At 41.1% G+C, this 17,767-nt stretch overlaps 1 protein-coding gene across 50 annotated transcripts in view; it reads right to left on the bottom strand.

The window, feature by feature from the left end:
• RIMS2 (regulating synaptic membrane exocytosis 2) overlaps positions 1–17,767 on the bottom strand; it is a 644,704-nt gene that overhangs the window by 11,224 nt on the left and 615,713 nt on the right. The window lies entirely within an intron of this gene.

Genomic DNA, 17,767 nt, shown 5'->3' with positions numbered 1-17,767 from the left:
AACATCATGAAAACAAAAAAAGGTAGATGAATTGTTCCAGAGTTTGAAATATCACTGAGATTTAACTATTAAATGTTATCAGCAATTGGTTTATTTTTTGGGAAAAACAAACAAGAAACCAAAAAAGCAAAACACTCTAAAGGCAATTTTAAGACAGATAGGGAAAATCTGAATATATAGACTGGATATTAAATGGGATACAAAAATTAATTTTCCTAGGTGGACAATGGCATGTATTATTAAAAATGTCCTTACCGTTACAAGGTACATGCTGAAGTATCAATATATACACCTGAAATGTTATATCATCTGCACTTTATTTTTAAATAGTATAAGAAAAAATATATAAAACAAAGAGGATAAATGCTAAAAAAAATGGGGATGAAGAGTAGACTTTGGTATTCATAGACTTAATATTTATAATTTTATTTGAGAGTGATCCCCAAATGGCCATATCAAAAAGCAATAAAAACTTTTTCCAGGTGTGAACTAGAATCATGGCAGGTACTGGGCTGGTGTGAGGGAGCCAGGCCCAGGGCGGAGTCCTGGCCCCTGCAGAGCTTTACTGCTCACTTCCTAGGAAGCATGCAGTGAAAAATCATCATCAAGTAAGATATACAACTTCTGTTAAGTTCGAAAATGTGGAATGAGGTTATGTACAGGAAACATCATTTTCAAAAATGATGAGATTCCTAAAGGCCTCAGGTCATAACCTTTGCAATGTCAGATTTATTGTTTTTCATTTAATGCCTGACTCTATCACAGTAAAAGCGATGAGAAAAATCTGCTATTATAGGGCGATGAGAACCAGCCACCATTTGTCCAAGAATAGCCATAAAATGAGCATGTGATCCTTTTGTTTACAGATTGCTGTTTACCTGTGTCCTCCTCAGAACAACTCTAAGAATCCCATTTTACAGATATAGCGTCCAAGTCCCCAGGGGGTTACACAATTCCCTGAAGCCACATGGAAAATGAGAGAACCAGAGTTTATGCAGTTCCCAGACTTCACATTCTGTATTTCACGGAACGGTGTCAGAATCCAACAGCACAGCAGGTGGCTTGTGCAGCTGTCCGAGGAGCTGATCTAGGCCAATCTGTGCTGCACCCAAAGGGTCCAGCGGGGAGCCGCGGTGGGGTGGCAGAGCAGAGCCCACCCAGCGGGGAGCCAGGTGGGGTGGCAGAGCAGAGCCCACCCAGCGGGGAGCCAGGTGGGGTGGCAGAGCAGAGCCCACCCAGCGGGGAGCCAGGTGGGGTGGCAGAGCAGAGCCCGTCCAGCGGGGAGCCAGGTGGGGTGGCAGAGCAGAGCCCATCCAGCGGGGAGCCAGGTGGGGTGGCACAGCAGAGCCCACCCAGCGGGGAGCCGCGGTGGGGTGGCGAAGCAGAGCCCACCCAGCGGGGAGCCAGGTGGGGTGGCACAGCAGAGCCCACCCAGCGGGGAGCCAGGTGGGGTGGCAGAGCAGAGCCCGTCCAGCGGGGAGCCAGGTGGGGTGGCAGAGCAGAGCCCACCCAGTGGGGAGCCGCGGTGGGGTGGCGAAGCAGAGCCCACCCAGCGGGGAGCCAGGTGGGGTGGCAAAGCAGAGCCCACCCAGCGGGGAGCCAGGTGGGGTGGCAAAGCAGAGCCCACCCAGCGGGGAGCAGAGCCCACCCAGCGGGGAGCCAGGTGGGGTGGCAGAGCAGAGCCCACCCAGCGGGGAGCCAGGTGGGGTGGCAGAGCAGAGCCCGTCCAGCGGGGAGCCAGGTGGGGTGACGAAGCAGAGCCCACCCAGCGGGGAGCCAGGTGGGGTGGCAAAGCAGAGCCCACCCAGCGGGGAGCAGAGCCCACCCAGCGGGGAGCCAGGTGGGGTGGCAGAGCAGAGCCCACCCAGCGGGGAGCCAGGTGGGGTGGCAGAGCAGAGCCCACCCAGCGGGGAGCCAGGCGGGGTGGCACAGCAGAGCCCACCCAGCGGGGAGCCAGGTGGGGTGGCACAGCAGAGCCCACCCAGCGGGGAGCCAGGCGGGGTGGCAGAGCAGAGCCCACCCAGCGGGGAGCCAGGCGGGGTGGCAGAGCAGAGCCCACCCAGCGGGGAGCCAGGCGGGGTGGCAGAGCAGAGCCCACCCAGCGGGGAGCCAGGCGGGGTGGCACAGCAGAGCACAGTGCAGTCAGGTCCTGGGCTCACACCGTTTCCCTGTGAGCCCCCACCCTACCATGCGCAGGCTGTGACACTGATTAAGTTACCCTCTCCAAGACTCAGCTTTCTCAAACTGAAATAGCAATGATATTAATAATGTCTACCTCATACAATTTAAAGTACTTAGTAGAGTTGTTCCTGATACATAGACAATCTTCAATTAACAGCACTGTTATTACTATTACCATGAGATATACAGTGATTTTCAACCTTTGTTTCTCACGCACTCATAAACTAATTACTAAAGAAAAAGGGGCCCTGACCTCTTCTCCCTTAGTAACTAATTTATTTGTGCCATGAGATGAAAATGGTTGTATTTAGTCAGGGGCACTGACCTTAGTAATTAGTGTGTGTTTGTGCCATGAAAAAAAAAAAGGTTGAAAATCACTGAGATAGAAAATCAGTAAACATGTATTCCAGACCAATCTCTAGCCCCAGCTAGCTGGCTCTGTGGCCTTCTCTGAGTTATATCCCCTCTCTGAGTCTCTGGGTCCTCGCTGACAAAAAAGAGAGGAGGTCCTGTCCGTCTCAGGGGCTGGCAGCAGGCAGCTCAGGAGCCATCAGCTCCTCTTGGCAGGCTCTCACCGTGGGACCAAGCACACCAGCCACCATGGGGTCTGTCGGCCAGCCAAGGCCGAGGATGCCCAGGAATTCAGTGGCATGGAGAGGGCCATTGAGACCTGCATCAGGAACTTCCACGGGTCCTCGGTGGAGGGTGGGAAGGAGATGCTGATGCGCTCCGAGCTACAGGAACCGGTGACCCAGCAGCCGCCTCACCTCAGCTGAGCAACTGTGGGCTGGAAGAGAGAATAGCCAACCTGGGCAGCTGTAACGACTCCCAGTCGGAGTTCAGGAGTTCCTGGGAGCTGACTGGAGAAGCAGCCAAGAGCACGAGGCTGGAGAGCCCCATCTGCAGGAGCGGAGAACCCCATCTGCAGGAGCGAGAACCCTCCCCTGGGATTCTTGGGGAGATGTCTGGGAAAGGGAACCTCAGAGACTGTGGGTGAGAAATAAAACTCCTCTCTACGTTCACCACACTGTCCTTCAGCCTGCAGCTATCTCACACCTGCAGGGTTCAGGTTCATAACGGTCCTTCCTGGGGGTCTCTGCCCTTCATCCCTGCGAGCCCCGTGGAGCTAACGGGTCCAGGAAGCCCCCCCCAGAGGAAGGCTCAGGAAGCAGTTTGGGGCCGGGGTAAATGTGGAGGGTTAAGGATGGTGTGAGGGCCGTACCATTTGGTACTGGGTTCAGGGCAGAAAGAAGCTGGGCTATGGGAAATGATTTGAACGGGGCTGGGAATAGGGCTGGATATTTGAAATTAAAAAAGGTCTCTAAGAACCCATCCTTCCTAATCTCTTCCCCAACTCCAACTAGCTCCTGTCCAATGTTGTCCCTCCCTGCTTCCAGTTCTGCCTGGGCCCCCTCCCGGGACTGTCCTTGGGGAGGGCAGGGGAAGTGAGAGAGCAGGGATGGGGACAGGCTAAGGAGGTGTGATCCTGGGAGAGAGAGGACGACCTGAGTGCTTGCGCATTTAAAGATGGTTGTTTTGTATCATTTAATTAATAAAAAGTGGAAAAAGTGAAAAAAAAAAAAGGCAGGGGAGAGGGGAGGGTGTCAGAGGATTTCTGATCTCTTTTAGCTCTAAAGTCATTGAGTTTGAATCATTAGTGTATGAGAAAGACCATGATAAACAGCATACACTGAGGAAGATAATGCTGCTCATTGTCACCTGATATAATCAGAGAATTCTAGGCACTATGCTGATCTCTTTAAAATGCCTTTTACATATATTTATATCAGATACATTCATAGATTTATTTGAAAAGTAAATGTATTTCTCACTACCACAAATTCTTTGCATCACATTTACAATAAAAGTAATTTAATCTAAATGTAATTCATTATGGTGATTCACATTTAGCATTATAAATGCTCTGTCATTTTATTCAACCTAAAAATGGAACCTATGGAACACTGAACATCTATGTAAGGTAACTGTAGGCAGAATTCTAAAATGGCCCTCATGATTATGTTACTTTATATGGCAAAAAGAGTTTTGCAGAAGAGATTAAGGTTTCTAGTCAGTTAACTTAAAGCTATGGAGATGATCTGAATGGGCCGAACATATCCCCAAGAGCCCTTTAAAAGCAGAGTGCTTTCTCTGGAAGGTTTCAGAGGAGTCAATTGGAAGACACAAAACACAAGAAGGAGTCAGTGTACATTTGCTCCTGGCTTGAACATGGAGGGGACTCTGTGGAAAGGACCTGAAAGCAACCTCCAGCAGCTAACAGCAAGAAATCAGGACCTCAGTCCTACAACCACAGGAACTGGACTCTGCCTATGACCTGCATGACCCTGGAAGTGGCTTTCCCTCCAGAACCTCCAGCTAACACCTTCATTTCAGTCATGTGATACCCTAAGGAGAAAACCCAGCCATGTCCTGCCATGTGTCACCTACAGAACTGTGAGCTAATAAATGGGTGTTGTTTTAAGCTGCTAAATTTGTGATATGTAATTGTTAATAAACAATAAGTAATTTTTTTAGATAATTTTTAATGGAAAGGTCTGTGAAAATAATTTATTGTAACCATAGGAGTAGACCAACTGAAATTATCTGTAAGAACTCAATAGACATGATAGAAAAAAAGGTGTGTATATTTTTAAAAAGTACATATACCTATACAAGTATAATATGTGTATCAAGATGATTACAAATATTTAGGTAGCAAACTATAGAACTAAGGCCCAAATTATGTTTAGAATCCATATACCACTCAAAATGCCTTTGGAGAAAATGCCTGTCATAAAAATCAAATTCTTGAATTGCAAAACATCACAGGCAGAAAGCTGAACACAGGAGGTGTCCTGTTATTCTGCTCAGCTATGTCTGGTGACTCATTTACTTAGCACCTTCTGCACTCAAAGAAAGCCACTTGATTAAATAAAATACCCAAGGGTCAGTTTCCCTAACAATATCTGAAAATGATAAAAACAAAAAACAAGAAACCCTGAGTAACTTCACAATATAACCAGAAGGTTGTCTTCGCTACTAATTTGGAAACTCTCCTAAGCCCCAAGATGAGGTCACAATGAAATGACAAACCCAAAGTCATGGTGACCTCGTTCCATGTCTGGTCGCCACAGAACCCACTCCCCTGCCCTCTCCTGGAAGGTCTTGTCTCCTGCTGCAGACAGACTTACTTCAGAGTCAGGATTTTCTTGATGTTAATACGGAAAATGATTTATGGAAACAAGCTTGACAGGTTGGTAGATTCTGAAAACAGACTTTTAGTTTTGACCATAATTTATATTCTTTGAGTTAATAAGGCACTATTTTTACATTTTATTCAAAATTACCATTTCTCTAGAGTGAATACAATTTAGAGAAGCCATTTTGCATCACATTTAAAGAATTAAAAAATGTATTAAAATTAGAATTTCTAAAATTATTGATTCATAGAATTTCAAAAGTGATCTTAGAGATCTGCTGTATCTTTGTAGTTTATAGACTCCCTTACTGTAGCAGTGAGAAAGCTGAGGTCCAGAGTAGTTAGCTAGCTTCTCTTTAGTAATTTTCATCTTTAAAATTTAATAACCAGTAATAATTTCAAATTGCACTTTAACTCTCTTCACCTTGCTCCTCTAATTCCTCAAATTTTCAAGTATAAGAATTGCCTAAAGCACTCTCCCCAAACCCTATGGTGGCCAAGGTGGCTGTAACTTCCCATTCATAGACTTTAACATTGAAGAGGCTGACTTATTTACCTATTTTGTCTAGCAAGACCTCAATATGGGGACACAATATTTGTGTATAAAAGCTTGTGTACTGCCCTGGCTGGTTGGCTCAGAGGTAGAGCATTGGCCCGGCATATGGATGCCCCAGGTTCAATTCGCAGCCAGGGCATACAGGAGATCTGCTTCTCCACCCTTCCCCTTCTCCTCTCTGTCTCTCTCTTTCCCTCCCACAGCCAAGGCTTCATTGGAGCAAAGTTGGCTCAGGCGCTGAGGATGGCTCCAAGGCTGTGGCCTCCACCTCAGGCACTAGAATGGCTCTGGTTGCAATGGAGCAACACCACAGATGGGCAGAGTATCACCCCCTGGTGAGCATGCTTGGTGGATCCCAGTAGGGTGCATGCGGGAGTCTGATTGACCCCCTGCTTCTAACTTTGGAAAAATACAAAAATACCACATCAAAACAAAACAAAACAAAATAAAAGCTTGTGTACTTGTATTTATGTTTGTTTGAGCCTCTAACTAAAATAAAGATAATTCAAATCTATGAAAGTCTAAATAAAATAGTAACAAATATCTGGCAATTTCTTCTGGGGTAATCCAGGATCTGCTTTTAACAACTTAATCTAATAAAGTCTCTAGACCTAATGTCCAGTTTATAGAAAACATAAAGAATAGAGGAAAATAATCAGACAAATCCAGATTGTTGGACATTCTATAAGACAACTTTGCCCTCTTCCAAAGGAAGTGTCGTGAAAAAAAAGTACAAGTACTGTTTTAGATTAATTAAGGAAAGCAAATGCGGTGAGAGAGCCTTGACTAGATCCTGGATTTTGGAGAAAAACAATGCAATAAAAAGCTATAAAAACACTTTTGAGATAACTGAAGAAAACTGAATATGGAAGGAATATTAGATAATAGTTTTTGATAATCTTACTATTTATGTTTTTTGTTTTTGAGAGAGAGAGAGAGACAGACAGACAGGGACAGACAGGAAGGGAGAGAGATAAGAAGCATCAGTTCGTTGTTGCAGTATTTTAATTGTTCATTGATACTTCTCATATGTGCCTTACCAGGGGGCTCCAGCTGAGCCAGTGACCTTGGGCTCAAGCCAGTGACCATGGGCGTCAAGCCAGCAACTTTTGGGTTTAAGTCAGTTACTATGGGTCATGTCTATGATCTCATGCTCAACCTGCAACCCCACATTGAAGCTGGCAACCTCAGGGTTTCAAACCTGGGTCCTCAGCATCCCAAGTTGATGCTCTATCCCCTGTGCCACAACTTGATCAGGCCTATTTATGTAATATTTAAAAACAAATTAGAAGATGCACAGAGAAGTACTAAAGGTAGGGGTATCATGGTATCTGCAATTTACTCAAATGTTCAGCAAAAATATTATATATACTATATTTTGTATGTGTGCATGCATGTGTGTGTAAGTGTTTGTGTGAGGGAGGAAGGCATAGAGACAGAAAAGATAAAGTCAACTAAAATCAGTCAGTCTATGTAGTGGAGTTCATGTACTACTCTTTTTTGTGTGTTTAAAATATTTAACAATAAAAGTTGGGAAAAACTCAATTATTAAATTCAAAACGAAGGGACAAAAGAGTTATTCTATACAAATTTATATTTTAAAAATGATTGAAATAATATAAAATTATCCTAAACTTGCATGAGGAAAACTGTATAAGTAAGAGGGACCTTGTCACCCAAAGAGGAAAGTCTCTGGCCAAACTGGACTAAGGGGCTGCCTTCCCTCCCAACCTCGCTGCATTCAGGCTGGATCCAGGAGGTTGCCACTAAGTTGAGAGCAAAAGAAGTGGGCAGGGCACAGAGGCTAGAAACAAAAAGAACAGAAACTTGAGGCTTAAAATATTTGTCTAGTAAGGTGTTTGGCTGGAGTTACACTTGAAAATGACTGGAATTAAAGAGAATATAAGCTTACTGAATTTTTGAAGGACCCGTATAAATAAAAATTATTATTAGCCCACATACAAAAGTCTGTCTGACCCCTAACATAAGTATTATTGAGTTTCCTAACCTGCACTAGCAAGCAGGCTATGTAGGCTGTGAAGCCTCCTCTTCTATGCAAACCTTTGGGGCTATGAAGAATAAAGGACAAAGAAATACTTTCTGAAAAACAGAACCAAAATTGCCAGATGAGTAAACCAAAAAATGCATTTTACTTTCAATCTTTACCATTACAGTACGTATGAGTGGGATTTTGATAGCATTTCTAGGTGTAGCACAAAGAACACATTACATTTAAGTACTCTTCTATCTGTAAGAATGAAAAGTTATTTGATTAATTTGGTTCCTTCCAGCTCTAATTGCTTCTTTCCATTCTGTGATATGACGGAACCAATCAGGTAGTTATTCCTTTATTCTTTCACTACATACTTGTAAGTCTTGGTATAAGTCACTTTGGGAGATAATTAAATAAATATATGTGACATTTAATTATATATTCTGCTCATAAAAATTAGGGGATATTTTATCACTTCATATTCATTTTGAAATATCCCCTAATTTTTGTGAGCAGTATAATTCCTGATTATATAATTTTACAATTTAGTAGATGAAGTAAAGTAGTAAATAAATGACAGCCAAGATAATATATTCTAAGTGCTATATGAGTGGTAGTTAGGATCTAGACCTGTGCTATGCAATGGAACTTTGTGTGGATGATAAAAGTGTTCTGTAATCTGTACCGCCCCATAACATAGTCACTAGCCATGTGTAGCTACAGAGCACTTGAAATGAGGCTAAATTTTTAATTTAATTTGATTTCAATTACTTTAAACTTAAATAGCAACATGTGACTACTGTTTCCTGTATTGAACAGCATGGATCTAGAGGTTCAGAAAAAGGTAAAAACATTCTGAAATGTAATAAGGGAATAGTAACCATTATTTCATAATATCTCTCCAAAATAAGTACTATTATGTATATTTCACACATAATTTCCTCATTTTTATGAAAGAAGAAGATCAAAGAAATCATCTTGCTTAGTTAACACAACTAGGAAGAGGTAGAGCTAATATTTCAAACCAGGTCTAACTCTATGCCTGTTCATGTTTTCCTCTGCTTATAGAAGTTAATAGCATCTGAAGATTTCATACAGTAGATGGGATATAAGCTGAGTTTTGAAGGGCAATTAGTCATGATGCATGTACAGTGGTACCTTGAGATACGAGCAGACCAACATACAAAAGAAATTTTTTTTAAGATATGAGCTGAGACTTGGTCCATATTTTTGTTTGAGATCTGAGCGAAATTCTGAGATACGAGTAGTGATTTAGGAAGCTGCTGCTAGTTGGTGCGTTGGTGCATGGGTCCAATATTGGCAGTACAACACCAGCATCTCGTTCTCATGTGTTACCCACAGAATCAAGTCGAATTTCGTGCGCTGTACTCATTCTTGCGTCATTTTTTTACTAACTTTTTTTGTGTGCTATCATAGGGCTGAAGAAAGTGAGTGGAAAGGACAGTGGTGAGAAGAAGAGGAGAATGATGTCGATAGAAGTAAAGCAAGAAATAATAGAAAAACATGAGCATGGTGTACGATTGATTGAACTGGCAAGGCTGTACAACTGCAATACATCTACAATTTGTACCATCCTTAAACAAAAGGATGCCATCAAAAGCGCAAATCCAGTGAAAAGAACTATGATTCTGTCCCAATTAAGGAAAAATATCCACGAAGAAATGGAGAAGCTTCTGCTGGTGTGGGAGAAAGAGAAAGAGCTGGTAGGAGCTACAGTGATGAGACTGTAATATGCAAAAAGGTATGTATTATTTACAGCAACTTGAAGAAGAAAGAACCTACAAGCTCAAAAGAGGCAGCAGAAGATACGTTTAAGGCAAGTCATGGCTGGTTTGAAAATATCAAGAGAGATCTGGCATCTACTCGGTGGTGAGGCACGGTGAAACTGTGAGTGCTGACGTTAAGGCAACTGAAGAGTACATTGCACGTTTTGCTGTGCTTATCGAAAAGGAAGGCTATATCCCCCAACTACTGTTCAACTGTGATGAAACAGGATTGTTTTGGAAAAAAATGCCCGGAGGACTTTCATCACCGCTGAGAAGAAGAAGCTGCCAGGCCATAAACCCATGAAGGACAGTCTAACCCTTGCATTGTGTGCAAATGCTAGCGGTGACTATAAAGTAAAGCCATTGCTAGTGTATCATTCCGAAAATCCTTGAGCCTTTAAGACTCACAAGATTCTTTTTTTTTTTTTTTTGTATTTTTCTGAAGCTGGAAACGGGGAGAGACAGTCAGACAGACTCCCGCTTGCGCCTGACCGGGATCCACCCGGCACGCCCACCAGGGGGCGATGCTCTGTCCACCAGGGAGAGATGCTCTGCCCGTCCGAGGCGTCGCTCTGTTGCGACCAGAGCCACTCTAGCGCCTGGGGCAGAGGCCAAGGAGCCATCCCCAGCGCCCGGGCCATCTTTGCTCCAATGGAGCCTCGCTGGGGGAGGGGAAGAGAGAGACAGAGAGGAAGGAGAGGGCGAGGGGTGGAGAAGCAGATGGGCGCTTCTCCTGTGTGCCCTGGCCGTGAATCGAACCCGGGACTTCTGCACGCCAGGCCGACGCTCCACCACTGAGCCAACCGACCAGGGCACAAGACTCACAAGATTCTTAAAGAAAAACTGCAGGTTGTGGCACACCAGTACTAGGGTATGGGTTACGCAGCAGTTTTTTATTGAATGGGTAAATCTCATCTTTGGTCCTGCAGTGAAGAAATATCTTCAAGAAAATAAACTCCTGATGAAAGCTTACTAATCCTTGAAAATGCTCCAGCCCACTCACTTGGTCTTGAAGATGACATTCTCGATAAGTTCAAATTCATGAAAGTCCTCTACCTCCCACCCAACACGACTTCAATCTTGCAACCTATGGATCAGCAGGTCATTTCCAACTTTAAAAAGCTTTGCACAAAGCACTTGTTCCGCCGTTGCTTTGAGGTGACTGAGAATACAAATCTAACCCTTAGAGAGTTTTGGAAAGATCACTACAACATCGTGATATGTTTATGCATTATTGACTTGGTATGGCAAGAGGTTACAAGAAGAACCTTGAACTCGGCATGGTAAAAGTTATGGCCTGATGTTGTTGCAGACAGGGACTTCGAAGGATTCGAACCAGAGACTATTACCGAGGTAGAAGCGTTGGAGGAGATTGTGTCCCTCAGAAAGTTGATGGGTCTGGAGGTAGATGAAGGTGACATAAATGAGCTCATCAACGAACATGAGGAGGACTCTCAACTGAGCAGTTGAAGGAGCTACAGATGATGCAACATATGGAGCTTCTACAAGAGATTAGTAGTGAGGAGGAGGTAGAGTCAGAGGAATTGATTTCTACAAGTGAAATTAAAGACATGCTGGCAATGTGGGAGAAGCTTTCAAGTTTCATTGAAAAGAAACACCCAGAAAAGGTTTCAACTGGTCGTGCTTCAGCACTTTTTAATGACACTTGTTTGTCACATTTCCATAACATTTTAAAAGGCAGGCAAAAGCAAACCTCTTTGAACAGATTTTTATTCAAAAGTCCTGCAAGTGAAAGTGCCGAAAGTGCAGCCAAAAAGGCAAAAACAGGTGATGATTAAATGAAAAATACATAATGTTAAGCTTAGGTTAAGTTTAAAGTTAAGAAAGTGCATTTTTTTTACAATTAAGTTTTGGTGGTTTCATTTTAAGTAAAGAAAGTACAGTTTTAGTTTTGTTTAAAGTAAAGAAAATGCAGTTTTAGTTTACATTTAGTGTTAAGAAAGTGCAGTTTTAGTTTATGTGTCTACAGTGCCTGCATCCCTTCTTCCCTCTCTTCTCCTCCACCATTCACCTCCATTAGCCGCACTCGTCTGTCTCCAAGTAAGAATACAGTACTAAATAACATTTTTCTTTTATTTCATATATTTTGTTATGCATTGGTAAAGTATACATGTGTATTTTTTAATTAAAAACATGTCTTTTCATAATTTAGGATGGTTTGGGGATGTTGCACAGGGCTGGACAGGATTAAATCTATTTCAGTTATTTTAAATGGGAAAAATTTGTTTGATATATGAATTGACTGACTTTATGAGCTTGGTTATAGAACGAATTAAACTCGTACCTCAAGGTACCACTGTATAGTGGTAGAGGAAGAATAAAAAGAAAGGAATGAGCAAAAATATAGAGGTAAAGAGCAAGAAGGCTTAGTTTCATTGATTTACTGGGTTCCAAAGAGCCTTAGAAGGCAAGGAAGCTATCCGTATCAAGGAACTAAATTGTTGCCTAACTAGATGGTGGCACAGTGGAGACAATGTCGACCTGGGATGATAAAGACCCAGGTTCGAAACCCCAAGGTCACTGGCTTGAGTGCAGGCCCACCTGCTTGAGTGTGGGATTATAGACATGACTGCTTGGTCACTGGCTTGAAGCCCAAAGCCCGTGGCTTGAGCCCAAGGTCGCTGGCTTGAGCAAGGGGTCACTGGCTCAGCTGAAGCCCTCCAGTCAAGGCACATATGAGAAAGCAATCAATGAACAACTAAAGTGCCGCAACTACGAGCTGATGCTTCTCATCTCTCTCCCTTCCTGACTGTCTGTCCCTCTATCTCTCTCTCTTCCACTAAAAAAAAAAAAAAAGAATCGTTAGATTTAAATGCCAAGCTAAAGGCTTTACTTAGTAAAAAATGGGAATTTACTGAAGTTTTAAGAACAAGAGTGGTATCAAGATCAAGATGACATTTAAGGGAATTGATACAGAGGCAATGAAATTAGCTAGGAATGGGGAGATCCAGCAGGCAGAGAGAGCAGATTGGGACTCTCAGAGGGTTTCCAAGGTGATCTATAGTGGTCCTGAGCTTCCAAGGTGACAATGAGAATGGGAAGGAAGGAAAACTAAGAAATGTTGGGAAGGAAGCATTTCCTTGACAGATGTTGCCAACTGGTGGCATACCTTTGGTCAATAGGCATGTCTGGTTTGGCCTAAATAATGTTTAGATTTTTTTCATTTAGGTGGCAACGTTTTAAAATTTAAAGGTTCAAGTAAAATATAGATTTATAGCTTCTCTTAGGGAAAAAAAAATCAGAGTAAATTTGCCAACTCTGGTCTGATAATGAACTTGGCATCACTTACCTAGAACTGAGTGTCTCTGTGGATGGGAGAGCTTGCTCCAGCTTTCCCGAGTCCTTGCTTTTCCCTTTCGTATGACACCTGGCCTACTTCACCGACATCTTACCACTCCGGCTCCAGCCTCATGGGAATTCTAAAGGGAAACCTGATCACTGAAGTAGTTAAAATAAATACCATAGGTCCCCATGTATAAGATGCTCCTTAATTTTGGGGCCTGAAATTTGGAATAAAATGTATTACATAAAGTTACTGAACTCAAGCTTTATTCATCATAAAATTCATACAACTCCTCATCACTGTCAAAACTCCCATCCATTAGCTTGTCCTCATCTATGTCTGATGATGAATCACTGTCTTCAACAATGAGCTCAAAAACAAGCGTGAAAAAGCAGGAAATGCAAGTAAAGAAATCCACAACCACTGTATAAGACGCACTCAGTTTTTAGACCTCAAATTTTTCGAGAAAAGGTGCTTCTTATACATGGGGAAATACGGTAGTCTTTTCATTTTTAGCCTCATTAGGCAAAATCTAGATCTTAAGAAATGATACTTCAAAATGAGAATTGATACTATGATTTTTATGTTAGTTTTTTCTACAATTGCTCAAATAGTATTATATATCCATATCATTAGGTAACCCCCTCCAATAAAATATTATTATATTATGAGATAGAATAAATATATAATGGTCTTATGTGATCAGTAATAAGGGCCTACTTAAGAAGAGCAGAGAGCATTTACATTAAGGCATTGGCTTTGGAAGGAACAGGATGCTGCCCTTACAACTTTCTAGGGCAGGGGTCGGGAACCTATGGCTTGCAAGCCAGATGTGGCTCTTTTGATGGCTGCATCTGGCTCGCAGACAAATCTTTAATAAAAATAATAATAACGTTAAAAATATAAAACATTCTCATGTATTAAAATCCATTCATTTCCTACTGCTCATGTTCATGGTTACGGGTGGCTGGAGCCAATCACAGCTGTCCTCCGGGACAACACCAAATTTTTATTGGATAATGCGTAATGTACACGGGTCGTTGTATGGCTCTCACAGAATTACATTTTAAAATATGTGGCGTTCATGGCTCTCTCAGCCAAAAAGGTTCCCGACCCCTGTTCTAGTGGCTTTCTTTGGTAAGTTCTTATATACCAGATGTCTCCATAGCAAAACTTGTCCCTATTACTAGTTTTGAATTTAGTGAACATACTAAAAGATGAAAGTAAATTGGGGTTTAACTTGATATTTATAGTAAAGTTTCTAAGTTAAGGGTACTGTCTGGGCACTTGGCAGTGAAAGATTCTGAATCTTGGATTAAAAAGGTAATATATGGTAAGCGCTCTGACTAAGACTTTTATTTCATTTATTTCCTTTAATTCTGAAATCTTTTGCCTCATCTTATTTGCCTAGAATGTAAATCTAATATAAAAACATTGTGCTCGCACTTGTTGCAAAACCTCTCAAAGAGTAGGGGAGAAATACACAGGTCTTTCTACTATATTACAGTCTATTTGGTTCCTTTTATATTAATTCCTCATAGCTTCACGATCGCAGGCAAAGAAACTTTCCTCAGTTCTGCAGATGATTTTTAAAATATTTCTTGTTTCTTTGATGATTTTCTTATGTGTTAGTTTTGCCAATAGTGGCATGTAAAAGAAATTTAATGAGTTAATTTATTCAGCTGAATATTATTAAGTTGATAGGATCTGTTCTGTTTGATTGCTAAGCCATGTTTTAACCAAAAAGCAGGCCATAAAATCAAGCAAATAAAACTCATCACAAATTATATGTACATAATTGATTAAGAATAGCTAGTCCAGAACCACAGGTAACATTAAATAGCCTCTGAGAAACCAAGCATAAGGAAATATGCCATTTTCCTACATTATATGATCATACCCTTTGCCCCTGGGTCTACGGGTGGGAAGTTGTGGAGTTGCTTTTCCTGCTAAGAATGGTAGCTTTTTCTTAAAATGGTTCTTTCTTCCTCGAAATTACCTGTAATGTTTAAAACTTCTATATACAGTAATATTCTACATTAGGGAAGTATACTCAATGTTTGGGCTAAGTAGTTCACATAATGAAGATAACACCATTTCAGATTCAATGATAAAATCAGTAAACATAATTTGTAACTGTTAAATGCAGTAAAGTACTATTATTATTACTTTCACTTAAAATCAGTATTCAAGAGATTTAGAGAACAGTTATCTGGAATATATCCAATAACAAGAAAGCAAAACATCAAATTTTATGGAAAAAAAAATGCAAGCATACAAAAACATGCTATAAAGACCAGTCAACAATCAACTTCTTTTGCTTATAGGACTGTCCTTTTCATCCTTACTGAAGTCAACCCCACTGAGATTTTTAATCCATGGCCAAGTTGTTCTCTTAAATCTCAGTTTTCACATGTCTAACATGATAAAAATAATAACTTCCTTGAAGAACTATCATAAAATCAAAGAAATGTGGCACATAGGTATTCAATAAATGGTACCTATTATGAATGTGCTTGTATTTTAAGAATATAGCATATGATAAATAAACCCAGTATAATCATGAAGAAACAATACCCAGAGTAGTTAGGATTATAAACTCCATAGCCAGAGTAAGGGTACAGACCCTAGGCTCCACCCCTCACACTAGCTCTGGGATTAGTGCACTCTGGACAAATCGTTTTCAAAGGAGTGCGAGAGGCACGCGAGAGACTGAGATTTATCACTGACATCTGAATTCATGTTTAATTCTCACTTTCTCTTCTTTCTCACCCTTCTCTAACCCAACTGGGTCTTCTTATAATCTTTTATTGCACTCTGTACTTCACCTTCCTAACACTTGAACAGTTATCATTACATGGCTACTCCTATTAATACCTGTCTCCATTAGACTGTAAACTCTAAGAGGGTAGGGAGCATGTCCACCTAATTTAGGGACTACCGTAGCTACGAACATGAAATAACCTCAATAACTATTTCTCCGGGAACAAATGAATGAAAAGAACACCCTCTCCAATAAACCTCTTGGCACTTCTTTGGTAGAAAGGTAATATCTGCATAGACTACTGTACAAGAATGAAATGAGAATATGGAAGTGAAAGATAGTGTTCATTTGAGAATTATTTAGCTATTGCAGTAGTTCTGAAAAGAAAACAAATATACTAGCTTTAAAATCAGACCGGCTTACTGAAACTGATCCGTTAATTTAGTCAAATCACACTAGTTACTAGACCAATTCTCAACCAGTATGAAATTCATCTTTTGTGTTGGGTTTACCTTTTCTTCATAAATTAGAATGGGTTTCACAGTCACACCTCTAACATATTCCTGAGTAGGTTGATGGGGTAGTTATCCACGTGAACATCAGGTGTCCTGTGTGGGTGTCTCAACAGAAAAAAAACCTGTACAGAAGCACTGCTCCAGGCTAGCGTTTGCTAACTTTTACAACTCTACAGGGTATATTGAAACACCCTAAAAAAAAATCTCAGGACTATGAAGGGTGGTAGGAGTATTGCAAAATCAAAAAAGAAAGTTAGGATTTCTTCTCCTAGCTGTAAAACGCCAGTAACCCACTGGAAAGATCTCTCATTTACGGGAGTGCCTCCTCTCTAGTTACCTGTAAAGAACTGTATGTTATTTTTAAAATGCTGGTTTCCTTAGGGAACATTTTGTCTTAGCAACTCAAGCCATATTACGGGACAGAAATCTGTTTCAGTTTATCCATGTGTAGATGTAGGAATTTCCTTTGGGATTAGTCTGTAGGAGCCAAGGTTAAATAAAGGAATGTACTTTAAATTTTGGAAAAATCTTCCCATTTATATAAGCTTTTCTTGTCTCAGAAAAAGGCTTTTAGGACGGAACTTTGTAAATCCAACAATTCTAGTTATAACTTAAGGAAGAATGATGATAGTTTACCCGATACAAACTCAAGAGTGAAGACCTGGTGTAAAAATAAAAAATTGAGAAATGAGTCTATAATAATATGTTTTATTTAAATACATGTTTTCAGGCACAGCTGGGCTTGAGTTCCGTCTACACCACTTACTAGGTATGTGACTGTAGCCAAGTACATGTAAATAATCTAGTATTGCCTGAAGTTGAGTGCATGGTTTGTGTTGATGACTGCTGGTGTTCAAAGGCTAGCTCTCATATACTATATAGGCGACGCTGGGCAAGTTTGCAAACCTCTCTCCGTCTCAGTTTCCCCATTTGTGAAATGGGAATAATAAAAGTATGTACTGTTTCATGAGGATGTTGTGGGCCTAAGAGAGTAAATAAATGTCACAGTCTTAGAACAGTGCCTGGCTAATGATAAATACTGAAAATTTTAGCTACAATTATAATCACTTCTTTACCCAATTTGATTGTCTAATATCTTAACTTGTTTACATTTCCTGAAATTTTAAACATTTAATTATAGAAAATAAGTGAAATGTAAATGTACAAACCAGAACAGCAAAGCATTAGTAATAATTTAAAATACTGTTTAGGGAAGTACCCTAATATTAAGCCTCTACCGATCGACAGCAAACTGACACTGAAAACTGGATAGCTCTAACCAGGACATTATTATGAAGACCACTTTCAGACACTATTCATCCTCTATCTTTCACTTTCTTGTTCTCCATTGTAAAAATAGGGAAATACTTTATTTTTACCTGTTCTCAGAGCACATAGTTAGTTTCTTCCAAATCAGCACTCACTACAGATTTTCTAATAAGTCATTGATGGTTACAGAAAAAAAGCC

Source organism: Saccopteryx leptura, chromosome 3 (genome assembly GCF_036850995.1).
Source record: "Saccopteryx leptura isolate mSacLep1 chromosome 3, mSacLep1_pri_phased_curated, whole genome shotgun sequence".
Classification (NCBI taxonomy): Eukaryota; Metazoa; Chordata; class Mammalia; order Chiroptera; family Emballonuridae; genus Saccopteryx; species Saccopteryx leptura.
The sequence above is the reverse complement of the archived record's forward strand: the minus strand, read 5'-3'. Positions and strand labels throughout refer to the sequence as shown.